This window comes from Musca autumnalis, unplaced genomic scaffold (assembly GCF_047663935.1).
Source record: "Musca autumnalis isolate F117 unplaced genomic scaffold, ASM4766393v1 scaffold_1, whole genome shotgun sequence".
Taxonomy (NCBI): Eukaryota; Metazoa; Arthropoda; class Insecta; order Diptera; family Muscidae; genus Musca; species Musca autumnalis.
This window is the reverse complement of record NW_027411644.1, coordinates 170,068,453-170,079,322: the sequence shown is the minus strand read 5'-3', so window position 1 is coordinate 170,079,322 and position 10,870 is coordinate 170,068,453.

Genomic DNA, 10,870 nt, shown 5'->3' with positions numbered 1-10,870 from the left:
TATTAGACGAAATAAATTTAAAAAATTTCTTTTTATTCTTTTTTGTTTTTTGTTTCTTTCCTTTGCTTTGTTGTCTTTTCTGCTTTGTTATTCCTTTTAATTATCCTTTAAGTTGCGCGGTGATTAGTATACTGCCTCTTCATTTCACTTGGCAAAACCTGAACATGTGTTGTGTTTGTCTATACTCTTAATGTTATACGATACATTTATATCAACGTTTTGTAGAAAGTGTATATGAGAATTATTTACAACCAAACAAAAGTAAAACAAAACAGTTTTTAATCACCTATCTGTTCAAAATATGATCAGAAGATACATAATTATAATCACTTTTCAAACACCTGCATGACCCTTTTTTGATGAAGCATTTTTCAATCTTCATGATGATCAAAATGTGACAATAAATAACGAAAAAGTAGTCACAATTTAAACGCCTCAATGATTTATTTATGATTGCTACACATTTGTTGTTGTATTCTAAATTCTTAATCATTACAGGGAGTCACTTTCGAGTCCCTTTCTGATCATACAAGTGACTTAATCAGTTTTTGATCACAAAAATGACTCTAAAAAGACTCCGCAATGTGATTTTTGAAGAAGTAATCATCCAAATGCTAGCTGGGATTCTATGTCCAAAAACCACTTTTACAAACAAAATTTTAAAAAATTAGTTTTGATTATTCATTTAGTGGGCTTAAGTATATATAAAATATCTTTTGACCGGCAGCCTAGGACACGGGGACAGAAGGTATTGACACCGGGACAGAAGGTGATTGCCGGCCAGATTGACTTCGATAATTTACAGCCAGGTACGACCTGCCACTCTCTTGCGGTTTTATCTGCGTATAACTTACCGAGTTTGCCGAGGAAAAGCATAGCGGTGGCTTTAAGCAGTCCTCCGCCATGAGGTCCAAGGATTGGGAACTTCGTCTTGCTAGTTCATCAATTATCTCATTTCCATCGACATTGTAATGCCCTGGTACCCAACAAAACTTAACGACTATATTACAAGTTTTTAAGATGGACCTGCAACATTGAACAATCCTAGATTTGATAGTGTATGGCCTTAGCGCTTTTATAGCTGCCTGGCTATCCACGTCATTGTCACTAGTAGACCCAAGCCCTTTTCACTTTTCAGAGACTTCTGCCTGAAAAACACTACAGTTGTCATTAAGCTTATACGAATTCCTAATATTCAATTCTTCACAAAACACCCAGATCCCGTGCCTTCTTTCATCTTCGATCGCACACGCATCGGTGAAGATTGATAAGCTATCGGGTCGTCTGCCATGTTCCCATTCACTCCTATCAGGGATTGTTACATCCGCTATGTAAAGGCCAGGTTTGGTGAAATGTAGTCGGTCTTACCTCCCCTGTCTCTTAACCCTTAACCTATCCGCTGTAGAACGCTGGCATGACCAAGACGATTTAGCACCTTAAGCCTCAAAGCACATCGTAATGCTTAGTACTGTGCTAGAATATCCATGGGCTGAACATTCAACATGGCATTCAGTGCCGCCTGAGGGGTGCTTCTTGCTGCTACAGTAATGAGAATTGACGCAGCTCGTTGCACAGTAACTAGCCTGGACAGATTGGAATTATTGCATGGTAGGAATTATTTCATGGTACAATGAAAAAATGTAACCTTGTGCAATTATAAAGGGTGTTTTTTAAGCTAGATAGAACTTTAAATTGTAAAAAGTAACACAAAAAATTAAATTTTGATGAAACTTTTTTTATTTGTTTCAGTATACGTTGACAAATCATCATGAATAGACTCACGCTTGAACAACGCTACGAAATTATCCAAATTTACTTTGAAAATCAGTCGTCGATTCGCGCAACTTATAGACGACTTCGTCATTTGTATGGCGTACATAATCGTCCATCTGAACAAGCGCATTTTTGGCTTAACGGGTTTGTTAATAAGCAAAATTGCCGCATATGGAGTGAGACCAATCCACAAGATACCCTACAGACTCCATTACATCCAGAAAAATGCACCGTATGGTGCGGTTTTCTCGCTGGTGGCATCATCGGACCTTATTTCTTCAAAAATGAGGCCGGAGCTCGCGTTACGGTCAATGGAGATCGTTACCGCACCATGATCAATGATTTTTTGTTTGAAAATATGGATGACATTGATCCGGAGGAGATGTGGTTTCAACAGGATGGCGCTACGTGCCATACGGCGAACGCAACCATCGACTTATTGAAATCAAAATTTGGCGATAAGTTGATTTCGAGAAGTGGACCTGTCAATTGGCCTCCAAGGTCGTGCGATTTGACACCTCTCGATTATTTCCTGTGGGGCTACTTGAAGTCACTGGTTTATGCTGATAAACCAGCAACAATTGATGCCTTGGAGGCCAGCATTGTTCGTGTTATTCGTGACATACGGCCAGCAGTGCTCGAAAAAGTGGCCAAAAATTGGACGTCCAGAATGCACTTCGTCAAGAACAGCCGCGGTGCCCATATGCCCGAAATCATTTTCAAATGTTAATGTCACGTATTTATCTTTCGAAAAAAAAATTTGATTACAATTTAATTTTTTGTGTTATTTTTTACAATTTCAAGTTCTATCGGGCTTAAAAAAACACCCTGTACATATTTGCTCCAGCAACCGGCGGTGTGCGCTTACTGAGAGCAAGTGATCATAAATTTCAATGCATTACTTACGCTCACTTGCTCTCAGTAAGCACACACTGCCGGTCGCTGGAGCAAATATTTGCCTAATGCGACCTTACATGACCAAGAAGAGAACAGAGAAAATGTGAATGTATTCAAAATATTGGCAGCTTACAACAGTGTTAGTAAGTTTGTATTCACGCAAGCTACAAAACAATAACAAATCAAAACATTTGCTCTCTTTTGTACGCTCTTTCTGTGCATTCGGGTCGTGTGCGTGTAAATTGCCGCCGTGCCAAATGTGATCATGTATGCCTTACATTAAGAAATTACTAAAAACAATAATACACATTTGTACAGTCCGAGATTTCGACCTCAAGTATGTAATAGGGTTCTTACAAGATTCTTGTAGCCGCTTTCCACAGTGAAACAATATATCCCCAAATGGTAAATGTCATATACTTTGAGACCGGGGAGATGTTCATGAAAACGGTTTTTAGTGGGATACGTCTTCTTCACTCTTTTGTTTAAATTAAAACCCACCTTCCAAATATCTGTACCACAATATTACAACCGTATGTATCATAGTGACAAGGAGTATTCGCACCTTTGGAACTCAACCAAAATGTGCAATCATCTGTAGCCTGAGGAAATCCGAAACAACCAAAATCAACACCTTTTGAACATTCTGCTGGAAAATCGCTTTTCCGTTTGTAATTCAACCCACACCAATCTTTACATTCTTTGCTGTATTCGTTTAAAAACTCCAATGTAGACATCTTTTTCATTTGCCTTTTGCGTTCCCATTGTGGTTCATCGGTTTCATCAAGGGCAATTGTTTCGAATTGAGGAATATCTGTGCTATTCATGTCAAAATTTTCACACCAGTTCTTTAGACCATCTTTAAAACATGTCCATTTATGTCCAAACTTCTTTAGAACTATTGGTGTTTTTGTATTCAAAATGAGTTCTCGTAGTTGAAGTGGATTATCAAATTGTTCCATAATTCTAATTTCCCGGTTTAATGACAAGAGTCAATGCTGACCGACTGTGAAGCCTGACTAATTTGAAAAACAAAATAGAAGTCGTCATCCCAATTAAAAAACGCCAACCCTCCTAAGTTTTTATCAGTGAGGGTTTTTCAACACTATCGAAAATGCAAGTTTCTTAAGAAAATAATTGTAGAGATGTTAACCTAATAAGCCCTGTAATTCACCGACGTAGCCAGGGGGGGGGGGGGGGGGGGGGCCCGGGCCCCCCCCGAAATGATTTTCGTTCCCACAGGATATTAGCTTATGTTACACATTTTTTTTTAATTTTTGAGTAAAATTTTAAAATGTTTTAGATTTTTAAAGAAATATGTAAAGTATTTGGGTCGACTTCATTGGTTTACTTATTGAAAGTATGAAATAATGAAGAAGTTAGGTTTTTTGAGCAATTTTCTGCATAGTTGTTGGTAAGTTTTAAGGTGTTGTTTAAGCGTTTAATAGTAATTTTAGGCTGACTCTAAGTGTTGTTGAGTTCAGAACAAGATGTTTACTGGCTTGTAAACAATATCTAGAAAAAACATTCTTGTGGTCCTTATTCTTAATTATGTTTCAAATTTGCAAAAAAAAGAACTATACCAACCATTTTTTATGATAAAACTTCTGTTCCACCGCAGTCTCGTTCGTTGAGACTATTAGAAACTGGTCTCTTGTTACAAATTAGTAAATGCCTATTGTACAAAAAAGGATTTTTCTGTCGTACTTTTATGTTTTGTTCTACCTTTCGAATGTTAATAAAACCAAGATTAATGAGCTTGAGGTCAATATTTATATTTTTTTTATTGCATATTATTTCCAATATTTCGAAATTACATTGAATTTCAACTTCAGGGATTTTTTCTGTCGATTACACTGCAACATTTTTAATGTGAGCTTGTGCAAACAATTCGAACTGATGATTTTTTGAAAGTACAGACCCAAACGACAAGAAAACATCTAAACATGGTTAAATATTGAGTTTTTAAAGAAATTCGGCGCTATATCTCTGAAACCAATGCGAATCTTCTTCTGACCTCTGAAGCAAATTTTTAGATAAGGACAAGAATAAAATATTTGGAGAAATAATGAACTCGAAAAACTGCATTTATTGCCTCAAATTTCAAAATATATGCAAAAATTCCACGATTTTTATACATTTCGCAATATTTTCTTTTGGAAAAATATTCCCTGGAATATAATACACAACTCTTCAAAACATGTCATTGTTGTAAAATGCCTCTATGCTGTTGTTTTCAGTACATTTTCAACGACGATTTAATAAAAATATCAATAATGTAGTGAAATCCGAAATGCGAGAATAAACTGTTGGTGTGAACTGTGTTTGAAATACGTGTTGTAAAAGATGTGATGCAAAATACTGCTGAAACAACATTAACTAAGCATTTTAGAGTTTCAGAATGTTCTAAAGAGTTGTTGAGAACTTTATTTGGAAGATTTTTGCAAGAGGTTACTTGGTTCAACTCCCAACAGTTTAGCCCATACTGACCAGAATTTCAGCAGTTATGTAAAATTTTCTATATTTTATAGATTTTGATGCCTTAGATGGAGTTTTTCTTATGTGGGTTTTTTCAGAAGATAAGTTCTACTAGTACAGGGCAATATTGCTAAAGACAGCAAGGCCAAATTCCAATTCGTTTCTGAGATAAAGGGCTGATAAATGCAAAAACGTGTAGATTTAGCCCGGTTTAGATGAGGCATTAAAATCCGAACTGGATCTGACAGGACAAAACCCTACTAGGGTTTTTGTAGTCTAAATATGTATTTTCAAAAAATTCATACTAGAAGTTGTTTGCATTTTCAGTGTTGCATAGTCTTACTCTTTGAATTGTTTTTTGGGAATTATGGATGCACATTTGTAGAAATGTTTCTTTCTCCTGCTTTGACAAAGGACTTTGTGACGACAAACGAAATCAAAAAAAGAAAAACTGATCGGAAACAGATTCTCTTCTTCGTCAAAATCTCAACAAGAATCAGTCGGCTTTGCGGACAGGAATATACCCTGAGTCTGTGTGAACTGAAATTTTCATCTATGGACAGATCGAATAGGGGCCACACTACCAAAATCCTTTACCCAATGCTATGTATGTATTAGGAGATTTTCAGAATTGTGTAGCCATTTTCGAACGTATGAACTCGGCGACAAAATGTGGATTATATCATTGATCACAAGTGTTGCGGAGAAGTTACCTGAAGAAATGGACCGGACCGACATAGTTCATTTTGGAAGTAGATTTTATTTTGGAAGTCATTCCTTTTAAAAGATTTTGCTCCCACCAGTCATTCCAGTTCGTCACAGAATATTTTTCAGTTTTTTCAGGAAATATGGGCTTACCCACGAAAAACACAATACCGTTCTAAACACAAGGAATACCTTCAGTAAACATTTCTAAGGACCCTCGAACAGACCTTAAACTGCATTTAACAACTATTTTGATGGTTTTTGAAGGATGTACCGCAGTATAAGGTTCGAAAGTTGTCGTGCGCAGCAGTCACTACACATGACGGCCGTAGGTGTTCTTTACAGCTTTCGGGCCATTATCTCTGAAAGTATGGACTTGCCCCTGAAAAACTTGTACTGTAGTAATAGTGGCCCCGAGAACACTTGTTGCAAGTATTATTTATTAATTTATTTATATCATATTACTTATAACTAAATTATTAGCAAAAAGGAAGCGAAGACATGACTACTCAGTGCTTCAGCTTACACTTATCCACTTATTTATTGTCGAGAGAGGTCATACACTGCACATCTCTGAACATTTTTGAAATACTCTGTGGAAGGTTACCGAAAGAATGGATTGATATGGTCCATCTTCGAAGTTGATCAAAATTTGGATAAAATAAAACGAAGGCCAAATTTTGGACCGATCTGTTCGAGAATCATCGTGTCCCCCACCAAGACGGACGAACATAGCTAAGTCGACTACAAGTTTTCTGAAACAGATTTCTTCCAAACACACTTTGGCCCTAAAACCATTATTTCGATGAGGTTTATTTTGACTAAAGGCTGAGAGTATAAAAAATGTAGATTGGGAAACATTTTGTTCATGGATTTTTGCTAAAAGAATGTATACATGTATTGATCTTGGATTGGACGCCAGAATTTCATTTTAAAAGAATTCAAGACTGGTTGCCAGAGTTTTCCTAGTTCCTGGTCAATTTATGAGAAGATCCACGATCGGAAACCAGAATTTCTATAAGAGAAGTCCGACGATTGGACGCCAAAATAGTCTATTTACATGCACGATTGGGCAATAGAATTCGTCATTTATATACCCGCGATTAGTTGCTAGAATTTCATGATTGATAGACTCACTATTACTCAGAATATTTTTTATCAAGAAAACCACTATCGGCCTTCAGAAATTCTTTGTGATAAGATCTACGATTGGACACCAAAATATCTTTAGGGAAATAACGATAGTTGGTTTCTTTATGACAATAAAAACGATTGGACACCTGAACTTCCGAAATTGAAAAATTGACCATACTCTGGAGTGGAAAATTTAAGCCTGAAACAAGGGGAAATTGGCCAAGAAATCTTACGCCATTTTAATTAAAAAATAGTAATGAAAATTATTTCATCAGTAAAATAAGCCTAAAATAAAGTTTAAATCATTGCTAAATAATAAATTTTCGCTAACATTAACATTAAAATTTTTGGTCAGGTGGGCCCCCCCCCCCGAAATGAAATCCTGGCTACGTCCCTGCTGTAATTATATTAACCTAGTCAGCATTTTTTGAAAATTTTAATCAAATTGGAGTCTTTTTTGATCCGACTGCACGATTAAAAAGCTGGAATATGAGCTCATTTTCTGATCATAAATGACTCCTTTGTCGGGAGGAAAACGTAACCTCAGGCGACTCTTCTAAACAAATCACAAATGAGTCTTCCTCTGCATTAGTTTCGAGTCATTTTTGCCGTTTTCATGAGTCTTTAGGGATTCATTTATGAGTATTTTTATTAGACAAAATAAATTAAAAAATTTTCTTTTTATTCTTTTTTGTTCCTTTCCTTTGTTTTATTGTCTTTTCTGCTTTTTTATGTCTTTTAATTATCCTTTATGTTGCGCGGTGGTTAGCATACTGCCCATGGTACAATAAGAAAGGTAGATGCATCGGCGAATTGCTACAACAAAGCAACTTTTTTTTTAATGTAAACTGTCAAAATTTTCGCCAAATGGTCTCTTGATGTCTCTTTTTATCGCTTGTGTTTGCCTATAAAGTGTAGATATGCTATCTCTTACTTACCGAATCATATGGTTTTTTGTTTTGATTTTTCAAGGCGAATTCCTAGTTTTTTGACGTTTTAGATTCGATCAGCTGGGCTGAGGCATCTACCTTTCTAATTGTACCATGGACTCAGCGTATTTGGGTGATACGGACGCTCAGAGAGCGTTGTTTTGGTAGGTTGGTGAAATATTTGTGTACGTCCCGTCGTTATTTAGGTTTAGCAGTATGGTAGAACAAGAAAAGGTAGCAGCAATACCCAGCTGACTGAACTGGTTTGTAGTGTTAGTGTCAAATTTCATATGACATTTTATACATTTATTTCTATTTCGATGTACATTAGGGACATATATTTTTTGAGAAAATATTATATCATTCGGAAAAACCCATTTCCCAGAAAGACTTCTTCATATCCATGATATGTAACCTCCTCCAAGTTCGAACGATAAGCCGCGCAGTAAATCACCGCTTGTAGAGGCGATACAACGTTTGTTAATATGTGAGGTATTTTGTTAAAATTTAAAAAAATAAAGCCCTAATAAACATGTGCTTCTTTGATTTCTAAAACAAAACATTGAAACAGCTTCTCCTTTTTCTATGAATTTCCAGCGACCCCAAACTTTTCTGCAAGAATTCTACTTTCTGCGAGAATTTATGCATTTAGTGGAATGATGTGGAACCATAAAAAAAATTTAACGAATTTTCATTCATGTTTTCCAAAATATTCAACCAAATGTGAAAAATTATTAGTTTTTTAAATTCCAATAATTTATAGACATTTGCTTGTTTTATTTACAAATACAACTGGCAGTAAGTCCCAATTTACATTAGGCGAGTTTACTTGCGGCAATTGTCAGTTTGATGGAGAGAGAGGTGAGGCATATGGTAACCCTTTGCCCCTCAACCCCCTCTCTCACCTACAAACTGACAATTGCCGCAAGTAAACTCGCCTAATGTAAATTGGGACTTACGTTACAAACAAAAACAAATTCCTTTGTGGTTGTTGTTCGAGTTGTATTTGTTGTAGTATTAACTTTACCTTGTATTTGTTCTACCATGGTTTAGCAGTAAAAAAACAAAATACATGATTTCAATTTGAAATACATACAGTGACACAGAAAAGTATACATACACCCTACAAAAATGCAGTTTTGGCTAAATCGTTGGGTTTTTTACAGCAACAACTGCACTGTGTGGCTCCCTGGTGACAAAATAACCATAATTACACAAATTTATTTTAATCTAATACGTATATTAATTACAATTAAAGAAATTCAATTTTCACAACACAGAAAAGTATACATACACCCCAAGGAAATACGAATATTATCGTAAAATTTATGGAATTAGTAGCAAAATTTATAATTTTTTTAGTTTTGGCGAATGTCTCTGGTTATCTGAGATATATTTTAGAGAAAAGAAAATAATTTTTGGGGGTCAAATGCCGTTATTTAGGGTCAAATTTCTTATATACCACGTTAAAGCTGATACTTGCTTAATTTTTTGCGTTTTTAGGTATTGTACTTTATAAAAAGCACAAAATTAGTTTCAGATTGCAAATCTTGAGACCCAAAAGAGCTTTGGAGTTGTTATTGAGCAAAATATTCCTTCCTGGACGTCGATTAATGCACGTTTTCAAATTTCTCAGGAAGTTAATATATTCTACGGAATTCCTGGCGCAAATTACATACAAAATGCATTGAATTGCCTTGTAATATGATCTGATCCTTGGGTCTTAATTGAATCAGAAATGTGAAATATTTTGTTACAAACCTGTTCCCAAATCTTCTAAAGCAACAAAATATAAGCACTACCAAAAAAGCATGAAATTTGTACTGTGAACAACGTCGTTTTCGTATTATGATCATTACCGATACTATAGGCGCGAAACGTTTCGTATAATTGTACATTTATGAGTCAATTGATGCCCAAGGATTGTATCCGACAATATTACAAGGCAATTCAAGGCCATCTATATGTAATTTGCACCAAGAATTCCGCGGAATCTATTCACTTCCTTAGAAATCTGTGGAAAAACGTGCATTTATCGACGTTCAGGAAGGTAGAATACGTACAAAAACAACTTCAAAGCTTTCTAGGGTCTCAAGATTTGCCATCTGATACGAATTTTGTGCTTTTTATAAAGTACAATACCTAAAAACGCAAAAAATTAAGCAAGGGTCAGCTTTAAGGAGGTATATAAGAAATTTGACCCTAAATAACGGCATTTGGCCCCCACATATTATTTTCTTTTCTCTAAAATATATCTCAGACATCCAGAGACATTCGCCAAACCTAAAAAAATTATAAATTTTGCTACTAATTCCATAAATTTTACGATGATACTCGTATTTCCTTGGGGTGTTGTATACTTTTCTGTGTTGTGAAAATTGAATTTCTTTAATTGTAATTAATATACGTATTAGGTTAAAATAAATTTGTGTAATTATGGTTATTTTGTCAACCAAGGAGCCACACAGTGCAGTTATTGCTGTAAAAAACCCAACGATTTAGCCAAAACTGCATTTTTGTAGGGTGTATGTATACTTTTCTGTGTCACTGTACATGTATTTTGTTTTTGTATTTTTGAAAGCACACGCAACACGCAGAGTTATAGGTTTTGCCCTTACTTGTCATGACACAATTACCAAGGTAGTGGTTTCACTACAGCTGTTCGAATATGAAAAGTCAAATGCCTTTATAAAAAAATAATTTTTGTTGTAATTTCCCCAAAAACATAAAGACATTTTTGACATAACATATTCAAAATTTTATGATACCACTACCTTGGTAATTGCGCCATGCTATGCGTCAAAAATATTAGGTGTTGTAACTTTTTTTAAATATTTTGCCGAAAACCCGATCATTATCGTCTTTTTCCGCAAGGCTATGATAACCTTTATACCTTAAGGCTACATTACACTAGCATCAATCTCGTATGTTATGACACTTCTTTTTATCCATAT